The following is a 16,270-nucleotide window of genomic DNA, read 5'->3' as shown; positions in this document are numbered from 1 at the left end:
TTGAATATTATTTTTAAAATAGGGTATGCTGAGCATGGCTGTGGTAGGTATGAATACATGAATACCAATGCCCTTGGAGCGCAGAACCGCCAGATTCCTGAAAACTGGACTTATGGCAGCTGTGAACCATCCCACATGGGAACTGAACTTGGACCTAAGAGCAGTAACCACTGTTGGGTCAGCTCTCAGCCTCTCCAGCACCATGTCCCCCACCCCCAAGGACACCTTTGATCCCGTGGATCCAGCCACACCAACAGCCAGATCTATTCCCGGGGTTCCATGGGGATTTTGTTTTCATTTACAGCATTTGAATTAGGTTTGATTTTTCTTTTTAATTTCTAATTAGCTGGAAGGCAACGGTGGGTGAATCTCTGACATTCAAGACCAGTCTGGTTGACAAAGTGAGTTCTACAAAGATATCCTGTGTCAGAAAGAAAGAAAGAAAGAAAGAAAGAAAGAAAGAAAGAAAGAAAGAAAGAGAAAACTAGGGGCTATAGAGATGGCTCAGTGGTTAAGAGCACTGGCTGCTCTTGCAGAGGACCCAGGTTCAATTCCCAGCAACTACATGATAGCTCACATATATCTATAACTCCTGTCCCAGGGGATCTGACACCATCCACGCAAGCATACATGCAGACAAAACACCAATGATCATAAAATAATAGACAAATAAACGATTAAAAAAAATGTTACATTTACTTATCTGGTCTCCTTTCTGTTGCAGGCATACTCCAAGCGTGCTGGCCCGCAAGCTCCCAGTCAAGTTGTTCCCAGCCTCATCTTTCCATCCTCCACTGCATGTAACTTTTTACATGGGTTCCAGGAAGCCAAACTCAAGATGCAGGCTTGCATGACTCTCATTCTTACCCACTAAACCATGCCAATAATGTGCATCAAGTTGGTTTTTCTGCTATTGCCCACAGATAACATCCTTTTCCACAAATGAAGCCAATACCCTTTCAGACACTTCCTGTTTAGAAAGTTCTTTTCTTGCAGGTTGGCTGCCGCTGACAGCCAATTTCTGCCCTCTGGGCCACCAAGAGGGCAGTTCAGCCGGCTTACACAGAAGGCGAGTGAGGGCCAGGACTGCCCCAGTACCTGTGAGCAATACCTGTATCTCAGGCATTCATCCTGGCAAAAGCAGATAGATAACTGTCTGCCTTATATTACTCAGAAAATGTCTGAGAAGGCGTCACAGGACACAACTCAGTCCCTTCAACCTTTCCAACTTGTACCACATGATCCACAGAATCACCTATTGGACAGCACTGTGGTAGATGTACGAGTCCCTATTAACCCTTTCACCAAATTCTGGATGTCCCCAGCCACTTTTCTTTAGCCCAAGATGGCTTAGCCAGTTAAACATTTGTCTTGCAAGCCTGAGAACCTGAGGCATCCTCAGAACCCACATAAAAAGCTGGATATAAGCCAGGCAGTGGTGGCGCACGCCCTTAATCCCAGCACTTGGAGGCAGAGACAGGCGGGTTTCCGAGTTCGAGGCCAGCCTGGCCTCTACAGAGTGAGTTCCAGGACAGCCATGGCTACACAGAGAAACCCTGTCTCAAAAAACAAAACAAAAGAAAACAAACAAACAAAAAGCTGGGCACATCGGCATACACTTGTAATACGAGAGCTGGCACCATGGGACAGGAGGAAGAGACAGTGAAACCCAGAGGTCATCAGTCAGCTTGCAAAGCTTAGCTGGGGAAGCTGAAGGCCAATGAAAGGCCCTGTATCTAACGAAAATATGGAAGCCTTCTCTGAGGAACAAGACCTGAGATTGTCCTGACTTCTGCACACCTCTGTGAACATGTGTACATGGTGTGGATACAAGCGCTACCATCAACATCCAGGAATGTTTCAGGGGCCCTAAAAGATTTGGGAGAGGCCTGCAAGGAAGCAAGGAAAACCCTGAGCTAGGAGCCCCACTGGCTGGGGGCTTGCTCCAAACTCTGGGTTCCCAGGGAGTTCTTTGCCTTTCTGCTGAGCCTCTCAAGGCTCTCAGTGGCCACAATCTCTGAACTCCGCCTCTTTCCAGGGTCCATGACTAACATAGCTAATTCTGATGAGGCTAGTTCCCCAGCCTTTGTCAACATAAAGGCAATCTTTGGAGTCCTGCAGTCCTGGGCCCTGGGGAATGGCCTCCTATGGGAACACATGAGTCACTCTGGCAGGATACACTGGGGACAGGCACCAAGAACAAGAAGGGAAGTTGTGTCCTGCTTCTCTGGATGATAATCATCTTTCTCCCCTGGGAAAGCCATATCATGTTCCTTCATGCTGCTTGCTTGCTCCAAAGGGGGCCAGAGTCACTCCAGAAGAGCGTCAAGGCCCCCTGGAGCCCTCTCTATATGTCTGTGGACAGTCAGGACATTCTTACTGTAGCCCGCAGAGAAACCATTTGTCCAAAGCCTGAATTCCAGAGACAAGATGACAATTTAATTACTCCAAGAGAGTCTGAGTCACAGAAACTTCCAGAAGGTGACTATGCGTAATCTAAGTATCCATAAACTCAGGCTGGAAGAACCTAAGACTGGCATCCATCTCAACAGTGAGTAGGGAGAATACCACGCACCAGCACTTGTGGGGCAGGTGAACAGTGATCTGAAGCAGACACTGAACCTAGCACCACTTTCAAAGAGGGCTATTTGCAGGAGCCCCTCAACCTCAGGAAGCCCTTCAAATCAAGGTATTCATCTCTCAGCTGCAATCAACCTAGGAAGAAAACCAACACAGATGGGTACTTCAGGGTACAGAGAGTCCAAAGTTGCTTTATCCAAAGGGTAACCTCACAGCAAATGAATCCATGGATGTTCCTCAAGAAAGGGTATTCTTAAGACTGACGTCTGGAGACCAAGGAAAGTCCAAAGCCCCTAAGACACACACCCCTGGAGGCCCCCAGAAGGGTGCCGTGAAGACCCATGCTCCTCGGCTTGTTCTCACTAACCACTTACGGTCAGCAGGAAGCCGACAGACAACACTCACCCTTGCTCTTAGGGAATTTTTAGTCTAATGAGAGAAGATGACAGAAAATCAAAAGGCAATAGAATGAACAAGATGATTTCACAGAGCCAAAGAGCTGGACTGAAACAAAAAGGACTTGTGAGGAGGTGTCCTGTATATGGGGGACAGTGGTGGTGGTGGTGGTGGGGAATACGGTCCGTGGATGTGGGAGGCCACACTGAAGCAAAGGCTCCAGTGAGTGAAGGATCCAGCAAAGATGGGCCCCACAGGGACCAGGTAGTGACAACAAGGCAGGAATGAGTGTGAAGACCCTGAGGCAGGAAACCAGGTGACCAGCCCTAGATCCTCATAGAGGAAAATGACCAGAAAAGGTGAGCTTACCCCCTGCCCTCCTCTGGCCTCCAGTTAAGTGCTAGGAGCTCTCTTGTTCCTGCCACAAAGCCATCCAGCAATAGGTTTAGAGGCTGAACCAACAACTGAGCCACTGGACCTTGGACTTTCAGCCCCCAAGACTACGGACTGAATAAACATCTTTTCTTTGTAAGCAGCCTGCCACGGGCATTTAGTTATAGTAAACAAAAACTTGGCATAGTGTTGTTTTCCAGTCATTCCCAAGACTCAGAGAGAACACTTGAAACACTGAAAACGATTTGGCACACAAGCCAAATGAGAAATAGACACAGTTGTACATTGTATCCACTTTGGTTTCAGTTTTTCTTCTTGGTTTGTAGCCCAGGTTGGCCTCTAGGCTCAGGCTGCTCAATACTGAGATACAGGCATGATACCTGGCTCACTATCTCTGTTTGTTACAATGGTGGAAGACATTCTTTCACCATTTCCTCAAAAAGGCATAAAAAGGTATGTGTCATATTTTTTAAAAATTTACATCTAAAAAATGCCTTACATGAACTGGGCATGATTTTACACACCTGTAACCCTAACACCAAAGAGGCTGAAGCAAGGAGGTCATGAGTTCAAGGCCAGCCTGGGCCATATGGTGAGGCACAGAGATGCACAACTGTAATCCTAGCCCTCAGGAAACAGAGGTAGGAGGACTGTCCCAAGTTCGAGGATAACTGATATACATAGAGACTTCTAGATCAGCCAGAGTTATATAAAGAGACCCTCTTTCAAAAAAAAAAAAAATCCAAACCAGAGGCTAGAGAAATAGCTCAGTGGTTAAGAGTTCTTGCTGCTCTTGCAAAGGACCAGGACCAGAGTTTGGCTTCCAGAACCCATATTTAGGTGGCTCAGAACCACCTGAACTCCAGATCCATGGGTTCTGAAGCTTCTGACCTGGTAGGCCATCACGCTCACATACATATACATACACACAGACACACATATACACAAAGTCCAACCATAATAATGCCAAGATGTAGTGGTGTACCCCTTTAATTCCAGCAGTCGGGAGGTATGGATCTCCGAGTTTAGACTATATATAGACAGTTCCGGGACAACCAGAGCTGCACAAAGAGCCCCTGTCTTTAAAATTAAAGTAATAACCTTTAAGAGAAAAACATTATTTCTGATAACACAGGTTTGTTTGTTTGAGACAGAATCTCAAGGTAACCTTGAACTCACTATGTAGCTAAGAATGACTTTAAACTTCTGATTCTCCTGCCTGCCAGGTGCTGGGAGATCCCAAACACACCTAACTGATGCAGTATTGGGGGTTGCACCAGGGCTTGTGCATGCTAGGCAAGTACTCTGCCAAGTGAGCTATAGCTCAACTCCTGCTAACTTAGTGTTAATGTGCAAGCACATTTTGTTTCTTCTTCTTCTTCTTCTTCAAAAAAAAAATGGCAACTTCTGGTTTCCTTTTTCTGTCTGTCTGAGTCATTCCTGCTAAGACCTTAACTATGTAGGACCATCCAGGATTGCCAGGTCAAATGTAAGAACACTATGCCAGCTACTTATACTTCCCTGTAACAAATAACTTGCAGAAATGATTTATGGGCCAGAGAGATGGTTCAGTGATTAAAAGCACTGACTGCTCTTCCAGAGGTCCTGAGTTCAATTCCCAGCAACCACATGGTGGCTCACAATTATCTGTAACAGAAACTGATACTTTTTTCTGGTGTGTCTGAAGACAACCACAGTGTACATAAATTAATTTTTAAAAAATATTTATTAAAAAAAAAAAAAAAGAAATGACGTAGGAAGGAAAGCCTTATTTTGGCTCACAGTCTCAGGGTTCTCAGTCCATCACTGCTGGGCAGGCATGGTCGTGATCAGCTAGCTCACGGCTTGCAGGAGTCTGTGGCAGAGGCTGTTCATACCATGGCAGACAAAGAAGTAGACAGCACAGCAAAAGCCAGGGATACTACCCTCACCCCTAATGACCTACTTCTGCTTGCCACGCCTTACTTTACCAAAGCTTCCACAGCCTCCCAGAAGTGTACCACCAGTTGGGGACAAACATGTGAAACACGATTCTGAGTGTTGACAATTCAGAGTCACACCACCACAGCCACTAACCCCACTTGCACACTGGTAGGGCTCACTGCAAAGGGCTAAAAGAGTCAGCGACCGATGTCAGGGTTGATGTTCTTGTGGGACCAGTTTCCTCAGAGAGAGGCTTTGCAAGGCCCTGTCTGGTGACTGGGTGGAAGCCAAGCCACCAAGTTTCCATCATTCTGTGCGCAAGCACCTAGGATCCTTCCTATCCAGCTTTCAACTTTTAAAAATCTCCCTCCAGTTTCTATCAGCTCTCTTCCTCCTTATCAGCCCCTTTCCCTGATTCATGACTTCGGTTTTGTTTCCCCAATCCATTTAATTTAACCAGGGCCATACTACTCAGTGGAGTCTAGTGGTCTCTCCCTAGACTGACTAGAAGCAAAGAGTCCAACAGTGAGAGGTGGAAGCCCTGAACCTCTCCTCCAGCCACGCTCAACCACAGACAGGCTCATTCTTTGTGGGCATCCACGGCTGCTGTAAGTTCATAAGGTAATGACTGTAGAGTTCCCAGAAGATGTACAACTCCAGTTTCAGGGAATCCAATGCCCCCTTCCCACCTCTCTGTGCATTGCAAACACATGGTGCACATACACACATGCAGGCAAACGCTCATACACATAAAATAAAAATAAACCTTTTTTAAAATTTTTGAATTCTTTACAAATAAAGGCTATAGTTACCATTAAAGTTACCATTAAAGGGTATTTCTGGGGCCATGGAGATTCGTAGACGTGTTTGCTATGCAAGGCTGGCGACCCGAGTTCACTCCTCTCAACCCACATGAAAAGGAAATGGAAAACAACTCCACAAAATTGTCCTCTGACCTCTGTACACACACCATCATGGCATAAGTGTGCCTGAACTTGTATGTAGAAAACTTATGGCATTTTGAAAACTAAGTTTTCATCATGAAAAGTTCTGTTTCTTTCTATTTCTTCCAACATTAACATTTTGCTCAGCTGGGCAGTGGTGGCACACGCCTTTAATCCCAGCACTTGGGAGGCAGAGGCAGGCAGATTTCTGAGTTTGAGGCCAGCCTGGTCTACAGAGTGAATTCCAGGACAGCCAGGACTACACAGAGAAACCCTGTCTAAAAAAAAAAAAATAATTTTTTTTTCTTTTGCTTAAAGCTGGGTGGTGATGGCACACACTTTTAATTTCAGCATGCAGGAGGCAGAGGAGGATGGATCTCTGTGAGTTTGAGGTTAGCCTGGTCTACAGAGGGAGTTCTAGGACAGCCAGAACTATACAGAGAAACCTTGTTTTGAAAAACTGAAAAGAAAAGAAGATGAAGAAGAAGAGGAGGAGGAGAAGAGAAGGAAGAGAAAGAAGGAAGAAAGAAAGAAAAGAAAGAGCGGGGGGGGTGCTTAATATTTTTACTCTGAAAGGGACCCACAGCAAAGTGGTTTAGCAAGCACAAGACCTAGAGATGATGAGAGAGAGGCTGGGAAAACAGACAACAGTGGCCCTGCCATGTTCTACCTGAAAAGACAACAGCTGCTCAGGCAGAGTGTTTTCCATGCGCACACGATAATCATATACCCACAAAGGCTACAAGGGGACCCCAGACTTGCCCATCACACAGCTCAATATCCACCCAGCTGCTTACTACAGGATAGGAGGTGCCTTAGGTACTTTTCTATTGCTGTGGCAAGACACCATAACCAAGGCAAGTTATAGGAGAGTTTATTTGGGGCTCATGATTTTAGAGGGTTAGAGTCCATGACCATGAGAGTGGGGAACATGGTGGCAGACAGGCAAACACGGTGCTGGAGAAGCTGAGGGCATACTTATCTCTTAAGATATAATCATGAAGCAGTGGAAAGAGACACTAGGAATGGCCTGAGTCTTTTGGAGCCTCAGCTCCCTCAGTGACACACTCCTCCAATAAGGCCACACATTCTAACCCTTTCTTAACAGTTCCACCAACTAGAGACCCATTATTCAAATGCACAGCATTAGCCCAGAAACTCAAAAGAGCATCCTACCTTAGCTTTGTGACTGTCCCAGTCTCTATAGACACAGAAGTCCCTACTCAATGCTACTACCCAGCTATACCCCCAACCCCCACTCTCTTCCTCTGAGAATGCTTGTCTCATGGACAAGTCAGAGATGGTAGAGTTTCTTCAAAATTCCTATCTGTAATACAGTATCTCTCCCTTCCCCCAACCTACCTGTTTGGAATGGGCCAAGGACCACCAGCCAAGGCCAGGCCCCTCTGCCTGGGAGATTAAAGGTGCTTTGCCATCAGTGAGCTTCACCCCACTTCTGCCTGGCTCTCAGCTCCTTATATGTCTGAAAGAAAGAGAAGAGGAAAGAGCACTTTAAACACTGAGCTGTATCATCAGGCTGATGATCTATCTCAGGGCAGCCAGTGTGTAGCTCAGTGGCATTGCATGCCTAACATGCAAAAAGCCCCCAGCACTGAAGGAAGCACCATTTCATCTCAGATTCCCTTCTTGTAATTTGCTGGGTCAGTCTTTCTTGCTACCTGAGTGAACGCCACCCCAAGTTCCCTTCGGTAGCATGGAAGTAAACCACAGGGGCATCCCCAGACCTGAAGCAAGGATGTACACAGATGCTTAGGTGGTCTTTTAGAGCTGCTAGTTGGTTTTATGAAAGCAAAGTTAGAGGCAGGTGGATTTCTGAGTTCGAGGCCAGCCTGGTCTACAGAGTGAGTTCCAGGACAGGCAGGGCTACACAGAGAAACCCTGTCTCGAAAAACAAAAACAAAACAAAAACAAACAAAAGAAAGCAAATTGATCTGAGCCATGCCTAAGTTTGAATTCCATTGCATGGTTGAAAAAATATAAATTAGGTCCATGCACTTTAAACTTTGATTCCCAAAAGCCAAGTCTAAAGGGAAACCCATCCCTGTTGGGTTAGAGATGAAAAGGCCACCTGTGAGAAGAGGGGTGCTTCCTCTCCTTCTTGGGCACACCTAGAAATAACCAGCTCCCTAAGAGAGAAATGACAGACACCCTGCTCCTGGGCAGCGGTACAGTGGGGCAGCTTGAGCCTGCATTCCCTTAGGTAGCGTGGGAAGGGCTGCTGAAGACACACAGACAATCCACTAATTACTGGCTTCTCCATAAGACAAAAGCAAAGCCCTTAGGAGTCCACTGGAAATAGTGTATACTGTAGACACACATTTCCCAGGGTACAAGCTGAAGTCCTCTAGCCAGCCAGACCAGACCCTGGAAGCAAGCTCAGAACCCTGCCTGCAGCAGGAGCCTGGGCAGGTGGGTGTGGATACCACCCTTTGGTTTAGCAACTGGGGAGGACTACTAGAGATTTCCAAGAAAACTACCAGCGGAGCCGCCCGAGGCTCGGGTCAAGGACTCGGAGCAGGAATAACTCACACCAGTGATAATAACAATACTAAGGGAGCAAGGCAAACAGTTGTAGGACGGAGCCAGGGAAACTGGAGTAAGTACAGAAAGAACGCGTCTTTGAAAATGGGAAAGACAAAGCAGAAAGCGTGACTGAGCCCAGAAGATTGCATCCTCAGGAATTCAGGACGGGAGATAGGGAGCCAGGAAAAAATGCACCCGGGATTAGTCAGGAAGAACTAAGTCCCACAGCGGAAGACGCATAGGACCTCGGAGCCTGGGTATGACTTCAGTTAGCCCCTCTTGGTTCAAGGGCAAACCTAAGGATGGAGCCGGAGCGGAGCGTGCCGACTGATGGGTAGGGAATGGGGCCAGGGGGAGGGGGTGGACGGGGGAGCGCGCACCGAGCTGAAGTAAACAGCTTGTCCTCCTAAGCAAAGCGCGTCCTCCTTGGGAGCCCACTGAGGGTCCAGCATCAAGGGTGGCAGGAGACACACCCAGGATTTCATCCTTAGAGAGTCACAAAAAGATGCAACTCAGCACTTCCCCCATCACACACACACACACACACACACACACACACACACACACACACACACACACCAGGGAATCCCAGGCAGGCTCGACACTGTGTATGAATCGGCCTCTCCAGCGGGGTGATGTCGCCTCTGGATGCTCCTGTCTCTCCTAAGCTCCGCTACCCTGGAACCCTGATGAACTCCCACCCTACCCACCCAAACCCAGGCCCACAAAGCCCGGTGTTAGGCGGGGCAGAGCATCTGGCCAGTTAGGGGAGACACAGGGACCCCACAGACTCCAGCACAGGTGGGTTTCGTACCCGGTGTCGGTGGCAGAGGCGGGCTCCGTCTCCCTGGAGACAGTTGCCCAGGGGACACGGCGGGAGGGTCCCGAAGTGACCGGAGGGCGCCAGCCTCTTGGCGGCCGTGTGCAGCCAGCAGGGCCTGAGGGCAGGCCCCGCTCGAGGTGGCGGTGAGTGAGCGAGCATCGGCGGAGGGGCGCGGCTCGGGGCGGGGCTGAACAACGGGCAAGAGAGGGCGGCCGGGTGGGGCGAGGCGAGGCGCGGTCGGAGGCGGAGCATCCAGGGATGGGGCGGGAGCAGAGCCCGCCTCACCACTGCACAGTCTACTACTATTAACACCCCAGGTCTGGAACAGCAAGGCAGGAGGAGTAGCTGCGGGGCGCTAGGAATTGGAGACACCTTAGCCAGGGGCTAAAGCCAGAGTCTTTAGGATTCTCCCCATCTCCCCATCCTGGAGCCTCAGAACAGCCGAGTGATTCAGGATGACAAACATACGTCCTGTCCTGGATCTCTTAAAATCAGCGCATATTAGGCACTATTTATAAAGCAAGATCTAATCATTCACCAAGCCTCTCTGTCTGTCTTAGTTTGTTTTCTATTGCTCTGATAAAACACCATGACAAAAAGCAGTTTGGGGAGGAAAGGGTTTATTTGGCTTACATATGCCTGGTCAGGGTCCATTAAGGGAAACCAAGGCAGGAACCTAGAGGCAGGAACTGAAGCAGAAGCCACGGAGAAATGCCATTACTGGCTTACTCAGCCGACTTTCTCAGGACTACCTGGGGCCACCTACCCAAGGGTGTCACCGTCCCTACTGAGCTGGGCCCCGTCAATCATTAATCAAAAAAATACCCTCACAGACTTGCCTACTGGAAATATGTGAGAAGTATTTTCTCAATAAAGTCTCTTAAAGTTCTTCTTCCCAGATAACTGTAAAATGTAGCAGTCAGTGCTCTTAACCCCTGAGCCCATCTCCAGCCTTTAAAAAAAAATAATTATATATAGATATATATGTTGGGAGCTCCCTGTTTGAGACCTTCTTGGCTGGCCTGAAAGTCAATATGTAGATCAGGCTAGCCTCCAACTCACAGAAATCTGCTTGCTGCTACCTCCCCAAGTTTTGAGATAGTCTCGTGAAGGGCTAGTGAGATAACTCAGCGGTTAAAAGCACTGACTGCTCTTCTGGAGGTCCTGAGTTCAATTCCCAGCAACTACATGGTGGCTCACAACCATCTGTAATGAGATTTGATGCCCTCTTATGGGGTGTCTGAAGACAGCTACAGTATACTTACATATAATAAGTAAAAATAAGCCTTTGGGCTGGAGCGAGTGGGAGAAGGGAAGGGGGAAAGAAAAAAGAGAAAGAGATAGCCTCATGAAGTTGCCCAGCCTGACCCTGAAATCCTTAGTCTCTCCAGCAACTGGGACTACACACCCAGTTCATACAGCTTTTGAAAGCAGATCTAGCATGGTGCCAGTTTGATTTTGTACTGGCCCCATGAACCACTTACTTTGCCTGTCCTCTTACAATGTTCTTAGATTTAAGCCTTTGTGGAAAGTGGAGCTCAGAGAAGGGAGAGGCTCTAGGCCCACAATTGCCCCAGATGAAGCCAGTCCTCACTGGTCCTCATTGCTGAGAGTCCTAGGAACATCTTGGAGTTAGCAAAGAGGGAAAAAGACAAAAGCTGTCCACAAGTTCCCAGGAATTGCTAAGCCCAGCATGGGAGGAGTAGGCTGCTGAGATGGCCAGGATGTGGGAGGTCCCCAGGCAAGACTCACAAAGCCCAGGCCAGGAGCTTCCCACGGCCCCCAGCAGCTCTGCCTGGTGCCTTGGTGCTGGAGCTCCAAAGGAGACTTAGGCAGGGCAAGATGCACTTCATCTCCAGTACCATGTTGAGATGGTCCCCCCCCCCCCAAAAAAAAAAAAAAAAAAAAAAAAAAGATATCGAAGTCTGGGCTTCATGGTGCCAGGCTATTAATCCTCAGCACTCGATCAGGGAGGCAGGTGGATCTCTGTGAGTTCAAGACCAGCCTGACCTACACAGGGAGTTCCAGGACAGCCAGGGCTACACAGTGAAATCAGCTCTCAAAACAACAAACAGAATAAAAACAAGACATCTCCCCAGGTAGTATTAACATAAACAGGGAAGGCACTCACTGCACCAAGGCCTCAAGCATCTAGCTGTGCTGTTCACAAGCCAACCTCTGGATCTTTGGAACCAAGACCACAGGTGTGGCCAACCTGAAGCCCCAGGGCCCCTAACCCTTGCAGCCTCCCACCTTCTCTCAGAGCCTGCAAGCAAATCTGGGAGCAGAGCTGCCTAAATTCTCCAAAGTGTGAAGCCTAGGTCTCCTAGGCCACCAGACTAAGAAAGTCGAGGCTCTGTCTTGAACAAGACAGGGAGGGGACGAAGCCCCCTACCCCCACAGGAGCCAAGTCCTTGGGTAGTGTTACCCCTCCCCCCCACCCCCCCCACCCCCCCACCCCCGACTTAGCTTCTACACCATAGCATTGGTCTGATGAATGTCAAGCTCAAAGACAATGGAAGCCAGTGACTGGTTTAGAGTGTAAACCGAGCAGTCAGGTACTTAATTTCTCTTGGACTCCAGAGGAAAACACAAGATTTCTTTGAAACAGCAAAACCCACAATAAAGGTGACACATCTGTATCACAAAAAATGTATTCAAACTATCCTGGAGAATCCAGGAAAGATAGGAACCATTGAAAAACAAAATTAAAAAGTCCAGAGACATGGCTCAAAGGGTGAAGGTGCTTCTCTTGCAAGCCAGACAACCTACGTTTGCCCAGGGGCCCTTGTAAAGGCAGAAGGAGAAAGTCAGCTTCACAAAGTGGTTCTGTGACCTCCGCACGTGTATACTGGCGCGTGCCCTACTCCCAACAATAATGATACAATAAAGTTGGAAAACAAACAATGTTTGGAGAGAAGCCAGGCTTGGAAGTGCATGCCTATAAAACTTGAAAGATGTGGAACACATACACTCACTCTCTCTCTCTCTCTCTCATCTGGGAGTTTCACTACTGTCAAAACTCAAGAGTAAACAAAGAAATTAGATTTCCACCCCTCTATTTGCTACAGCCAAGAGGAGCCGATTCTCTGTAAATATCCTAGCCTAAGAACAGGAAACCAAATACTCCCACTCATGGGAGCCCTTGTTCCACTCAAGAAGTTTATCGGCCCCATCCATCACTCCTCCCCCTCTCTGTCCTGACACTTCCAGGTCAGCAAGCAATGACACAATCCCACCTCTTTCAGCAGCCTGCCTTTCATCCTCACTCACTGACTTCCCTGTGGGAATCCAGCCCGCTTCTTCCTACTCAAAGTAGCATCCACATTCCTAGGTGTGCTCAGATAAGACAAGAGGAGAGGCTATTTATTCTTTTTAGCTTTGTCAACTTGACATAGCCTAGGGTTACCTGAGAAGGGTTTAATATGTGTGTAGTGGACGGTCTGGATTGCCCAGCCCACTACGGGTGGCACCATTCCCTAGGCAGGTGGACCTTGGGTTGTATTAGGAAACTTGCTAGGCATAGGCCTGTGAGTAAGCAAACCAGAGAGGGGAAAACAGCAAGTAGCATTTTCCCGTGGTTCTTGCCTTACTTCCTGCCTTGACTTCCCCTCAGTGAGGGACTATGTGATGACTATTCTTGGTTGTCAACTTGACTACATCTGGAGCTAAAGACACATCTTTAATCTGGGGCACACCTTCGGCTAGAAGCCTAGATAAGGACACAGAAGAAGGAAACTTCTTTGCCCGCTTACTCTCGCCTTGCTAGAAAGTCCATCTCTTCCCAGGTTTTAGAGCAGTGGCTCTCAACCTTCGTAACACAGTTCCTCATGTTTTACTGACCCCCAACCATAAAATTATTTTTGTCACTACTTCGTAATTGAAAATTTGCTACTGTTAGGAACAGTAGTATAAATATTTGTTTTCCAATGGTTTTAGGTGACACTTGTGAAAGAGTCATTTGATCACACAAAAGGTTGCAACCTACAGGTTGAGATCCACTGAATTAGAGCCTACTTCTTTGGAATTCTAGCCTATACTGAAAACTAGTTGAAACATCAGACTTGTGGACTGAGCAACTACTGGATTGTTGGACTTTCTGTTCACAGTCAACCACTGTTGGGTTAGCTGGAGTACAGCCCATAAGTCACTCTAATAAATCCCATATACATGTATACACATATGTATATGTGTGTGTATATGTATATCTATGTGCATATGTGTATATATATATATTTGTGTGTATATATATGTATGCATGTGTGTGTGTATATATATATTCTATAAATGGGGGCCATTCTTACTCAAACCACCACAGACTTTACCCTCTAAGATGAAATAAGCCCATTCTTTCCCTAAGTGAATTTTGGTCATAGCGTTTGTCACAGCAACAATATGAAATCACAAGGGGGCTAAAGTCAGGGGCAGGGCAGAAGCAGATACAGCTACTATAAAATGTGTTAAATGTGTGTTTTAAATTCTAATCAGAAATAGGAGTGCAATGAAGGTTTATCCCATCTTAGTCCCGGTTTCTCTTACTACAATGAAACACCATGACCAAAAACCAAGTTAGGGAGGAAAGGGCTTACTTGGCTGTAGTCTGTCACTGAAGGAAGTCAGGACAGGAACTCAGGCAAGACAGGAACCTGGAGGCAGAGCCGATGCAGAAGCCATGGAAGATGCTGCTTACTGGCTTGCTTCCCAGGCTTGCTCAGCCTGCTTTCTTCTAGAACCCAGGACCATCCACAGTGGGCTAGGCCTTCCCTATTGATCACTAGTTGAGAAAATGCCTTACAGATGGATCTCAAGGAGGCAATTCCCCAGCAGAGGCTCCTTCCTTTCTGTTGACTCTAGTTTGTGTCATCAACTTGACAGACACACCACTATTAAGCCACAACCCCTTTTTTATTTATCCCAAAGATCTCACATTAAAAACATAAGTTTAAAGTCCTAGTCTTTACAAATTCAAACACAATAAAGTTTCAATCCCTTTAAAAAAATACCCAATCTTTCAAAATCCAAAGATACGTTTTTTTTGTTTTGTTTTGTTTTAATTCAACTGTATTTAATTCTTTCAACTGTAGGCTTCCGTAAAATACCTTATCTCAAGAGGGAAAAAATTGGGGCACAGTCACAATCAAATCAAAGCAAAACCAATCTCCAACCATCCAATGTCAGGGATCTAGTCACCATCTTCTGGGCTCCTCCAAAGGGTTTGGGTCACCTCCCCAGCTCCCCACTCTGCAGCACACATGGCTTGTCTCCTAGACTCCAGTTCACTTCACTCCACTGCTGCTGCTGTTCTTGGTGGTCATCCCACGGTACCAGCTTCTCCAAAACCACTGTGGTCCCTTGCCACAATTCAGCTCCTGTTTCACCAGTAGCCTCTCACAGGAGCTCTTCCTGGTGCCAAGACTCAATTTCTCTGTATGACCCCTTTAATCCTGCACCTTTACCAATGGCCTCTCCAGGCCTTTCACAGTGCCAAGCCTCAGCTGCTCTCCATGACCCCTTCACGCCTTCAAAATTAGCACCGCCTGGGTGATTCTTACACTCCAAGTTCGGCAGCCAGCCTGAGGTACAACCTTGGCTGCCTCTGGAGCAGAGCTTCTGTTTGCTGACTCTCAGGAAACACCTTCCAGAAGATTTCACCTCAATGATGCTGGTCTCTTCGTAATCACAGCTAATTTCTCAGCTCCAGCTGACCAGCACAGAATATCCCAGCAAAGCAAAGGTTTCACTTTACAGGTTCTGGTATCTTGTTAATCACAGATGATTCTGCACCTCTGCACTGTGACTTTCCTAGCTCAAAGTTTCAAAGTCCTTCCACAGTCCTCCCCAAAACAACACAGTCAAGTTTGTCACAGCAACGCCCCACTCCTGGTACCAGCTTGTCTTAGTTAGGGTTTCTATTGCTGCAATAAACACCATGACCAAAAAATAAATTAGGGAAGAAAGGGCTTATTCAGCTTACACGTCTACATTGTGGTCCAGCACTGAAGGAAACCAGGACAGGAACTCACACAGGGCAGGAAACTGGAGGAAGGAACCAAGGCTGAGACCACAAGGGGTGCTGCTTACTGCCTTGCTTCCCCCTGGCTTGCTCAACCTGCTTTCTTATAGAACCCAGGACCACCCTGGGATGGCACCACCCACCATTTCCCCACCCCCACCCCCCATTGATCACTAATTAAGTAAATGCCCTACAGCTGGATCTCATGGAGGCATTTCCTCAACTGAAGCTCCTTTCTCTGATGACTCTAGTTTGTGTCAAGGTGACACAAAACCAGCTGGTCCACTCCCCAAAAAGGGACAGGATTTTATATTTATTCACATAATTTCACTATAGCTTTGTGCCCTTGATATACTGTTTTGTTTAGAATCAGGGTCTTTGCTTCGTTGCCCAGGCTAATTTCTAATTTCTGAGCATCGGCGACCCTGCTGCAGAAGCTCCCTGAGTAGCTAGGGCCCGGAGGTCGGCCTGCTCTGTGCTGCTCTCTTCTCTTCATCTTTTTACCTAATTACTCTCTCCTTCCACTTCACACAATTTCATTAAGCTTTGAATTCTCACCCTCTGGTTAACTCAAAAAGTCACTCAACTGTAGTTAAAAAAAAAAAAAAAAAGCCAAGTTAATTAGAATCTGAAGCTTCCATCTCCTCTGGGGCA

At 47.3% G+C, this 16,270-nt stretch overlaps 1 protein-coding gene across 7 annotated transcripts in view; it reads right to left on the bottom strand.

The window, feature by feature from the left end:
- Pik3cd (phosphatidylinositol-4,5-bisphosphate 3-kinase catalytic subunit delta) overlaps positions 1–16,270 on the bottom strand; it is a 48,044-nt gene that overhangs the window by 17,282 nt on the left and 14,492 nt on the right. For 6 of the 7 annotated variants that reach the window (XM_076933718.1, XM_076933721.1, XM_076933720.1 and 3 more), the window contains exon 2: positions 7,599–7,719. The gene's annotated coding sequence lies outside the window, so the exon portion shown is untranslated. Of the gene's footprint in view, positions 1–7,598; positions 7,720–9,594; positions 9,766–16,270 lie in introns of those variants that run through there. The other variant, XM_076933719.1, reaches the window with a different exon arrangement.

Source organism: Arvicanthis niloticus, chromosome 5 (genome assembly GCF_011762505.2).
Source record: "Arvicanthis niloticus isolate mArvNil1 chromosome 5, mArvNil1.pat.X, whole genome shotgun sequence".
Taxonomy (NCBI): Eukaryota; Metazoa; Chordata; class Mammalia; order Rodentia; family Muridae; genus Arvicanthis; species Arvicanthis niloticus.
This window is presented reverse-complemented; position numbering and strand designations above follow the sequence as displayed.